General features: G+C 38.9%; 1 pseudogene; it reads right to left on the bottom strand.

The window, feature by feature from the left end:
- Positions 1-321: 321 nt before the first annotated feature.
- On the bottom strand, positions 322-2,144 carry LOC102008535 (annotated as a pseudogene).
- Between the last annotated feature and the right edge of the window lie 824 nt (positions 2,145-2,968).

Here is a 2,968-nt window from a genome sequence, read left to right as displayed (position 1 = left end):
TTCAAGGTGCTCAAAAATAAAATGGCATCCTGGAATTGTACATCAACAAAAATATTTTTCAAGGAAAAAGGCAAAATAAAGACATTTCTAGATATAAAAAAATCAAGAGAATTTATTATTAACAGACCATTGCTAGAAAAAAATGTTCAGGCTGGAAGAAAAAAATATTAGATGGAAACTCCGGTCTTCAGTATCGAATGAAAGTATGAGAAATGGTAAATATCTTGATGAATATAAAATATAAAAGATTGCATCCGTCACCTCAGTCTCACAGGGTATCCAGTCCCCATAACAGCAATGCATTTAAGGTCGGTGACAGTATCATTTCTTTTTTTTTTTTAATCCAACTCTGGTTCTGGTTCTCCTGCTGGAAAAATCTCTGAATGCAAGACATGTTCTCAAACCTTCTGATGCCATCATTTCATCAGTTTTTACAGTATCATCATGGTCCCCTGGTCTTTTGTCTCACCATTAACACTTAAGACTTTGAAACACTTTTTTCAGATTCTCTCAGAGGCACCCTTGCTGAATATATGATAGCTTTCATCTGAATTTTTCAGGACACTACTCATGGACTTCCAAACAGAACTGAAGGTGTAGACTTTGTATAATGCTTCTTCTGCTATTTAATTTGTAACATCCTGATAGTTCCATTTAAAACCCAAGAGAAATCCCAAAAGGAACATTCCGTTTTATTACCAACATAATGAGGTAACCTACCCTCTTTTTCTGGCAGCAATATTTTTGATGTATAAGCACAACTTGCAGAAATTCCTGTAGTACAAAACATTTGGTGGAATAGCTTCTGGTTCTGGAGTCTTTTTAAAATGTTTTTCATTGTGTAAGCTTCAACAACTGTCATTCCATTCATTGTCAATGTTCCTGCCATAGATAAGCTTAACAAATAGCTTTCGCATTTCCCATAGTTTCTCAAGCATTCAGATGCCTAAACTACTATCTTTCATCATTTTCTTGACCAAATAAGCCAGTGAAATAGTGACTTCTAGTGGAAGACCTTCTGGCACTGTAACCACTAAACCATCACTCCAGTAATGAAGAACTTCACAAAATATTGTGTGTAAATAGGTGTACATTCAGTAAGCCATGGTCCTTCTGAACCTAGACAGTATCAGTTACAAAATACAATACTAGACTCATAACTGTGATGGCAGACATCAACAGACCTACTTTGCCAATCTGAATAGCCACTTCTGTTAGTTTCCCTTGTAAAGCAGATTTTTCCTTTTTTGGCAAATTTGCTTTTTCTTGTCTTTTTCATCTTCTCCACATCTTCACTCTTTAATGGTTGCATTTCCACGGCTGCACCATTCTGAGCTTTTGCTTTGTTGTGATTCTCAATAGCTCCATTCTGTTTCTTATTTTTCTTTTCCTTTATCTTCTCATCTTTCTTCTCTTTCTCTTCACCCCCAGCTCCAAATAAGGTAAAGCTAATTCTAGTTTGAGAGTTTATATCTACAGAAGTACCTACCATTCTTCCAGAACCTTCCATTAGGTGAGTACCTGATATAAGTAACATATCCTTCCCTAAAGGCTTCTTTACATGATCATATTCATCAGTCAATGAGCATTCATCACTTTTAAGATCATTGCCTTGAATGAGTTTACCACCAGCTGGAAGACATCCCCATATTTCACTTCAGTAACATCTCCAACAGTAATGTCAGCTACAGGAGTCTGAATGACCTGACCACCTAGATGACGGTGAACTTGTGCTCTTGTTCAGTTTGACTTGTTCAATTTGACCTCTAAACTGTTTTTCCTTACTTCAAACATTAAAAGCTGTTACTAATACCATACACACACCACTGACCACAGGACTGTGGATCTTTCAATCCAGCCTGTTTAGCCTTTATCTTCCTCCTAGACGGAAATTTCTCCACAACATGCAGAATTTCCTTCTGGAGACTGATAAAAAGAAAGGCCTAATGATACCATAGCAGCAATTTCTAACATAATTAAAATGACATCTTGTAATGCTTCCCATACTAATTGAAGAAAAGTTTTTGGCTTTTTAGGAGGTATAAAGTTTTTTCTAATATTGCTTCTCTCCTTTTTAAATCTTCAAGGTTTCCACTTAAACCTTCCCTAGGAGATATAGCTTTCCTGCATTTTTTGTAATGCATCTGTGGACTTAGCTCCATAAGAACCTATAATCTTGCAAGCATAATTCCAAAGTCACCATCATGATTAGTTTCTTTCAGAGTTTTTCACACAACCTTATGCAACTGAATTGTCTTCCATGTCGCCCATGACAAGTGTAATTTATCAGGAGGGAAACGTTTCCCCAAAGAATCTAGTTTTCACTTGATATATTTCCAAGAAGAAAATCTTTTAAATATGAAAATTTTTCATAAACCATTCATTGTATGACTTTGTAAAGCAGCATCAGTGGCAACATTTCCCAGAGAAAGATCTTGACCTTTTGTCCATGACTTGTTCCTTCATATCAATCATGAGATGTTCACATCTTCTCAAAACTTAGGTATCACTCCATAGCAAAGCCCATGGCAGGAGTCTTAACTCAAGAAGATGAGGCCCGCAGCCAGGGTCGGATTTTTATTCGCTGTCCAAAGCAAGGACTTTACAGCACTTTCTCTCACACAGCTGTGAGGGTCTCATCAATATTACTCTTCATCATTGAAGAAAAATAACGTAAACTGTATTTTTCTAGTCATCTACAACCCCAGCACTTGGTAGGCGGGATCGTGGATGACCTAGTGAGTGCCAAGACGCTCCCTTCTTTCCACAATCACACCCCTCCGGCTCCATTTTCCCGCCATGGCTGACGAGGTCACGTGACGCGGCCCGCCCTGGAGCCATGCATGCGTGGGGGGAGGACCCAGCGAGCACGACTCTGGTGACTGGCGCTCTCCACCCAGGACGGAAATGGTGGCTGGTGTGAGGGGCGGGAACTCGAGCTCGCGAGCCCCCTCTCCTGCTTCTTTCC

Source organism: Chinchilla lanigera, unplaced genomic scaffold (genome assembly GCF_000276665.1).
Source record: "Chinchilla lanigera isolate Chin_1 unplaced genomic scaffold, ChiLan1.0 scaffold00082, whole genome shotgun sequence".
NCBI lineage: Eukaryota > Metazoa > Chordata > Mammalia > Rodentia > Chinchillidae > Chinchilla > Chinchilla lanigera.
The sequence above is the reverse complement of the archived record's forward strand: the minus strand, read 5'-3'. Positions and strand labels throughout refer to the sequence as shown.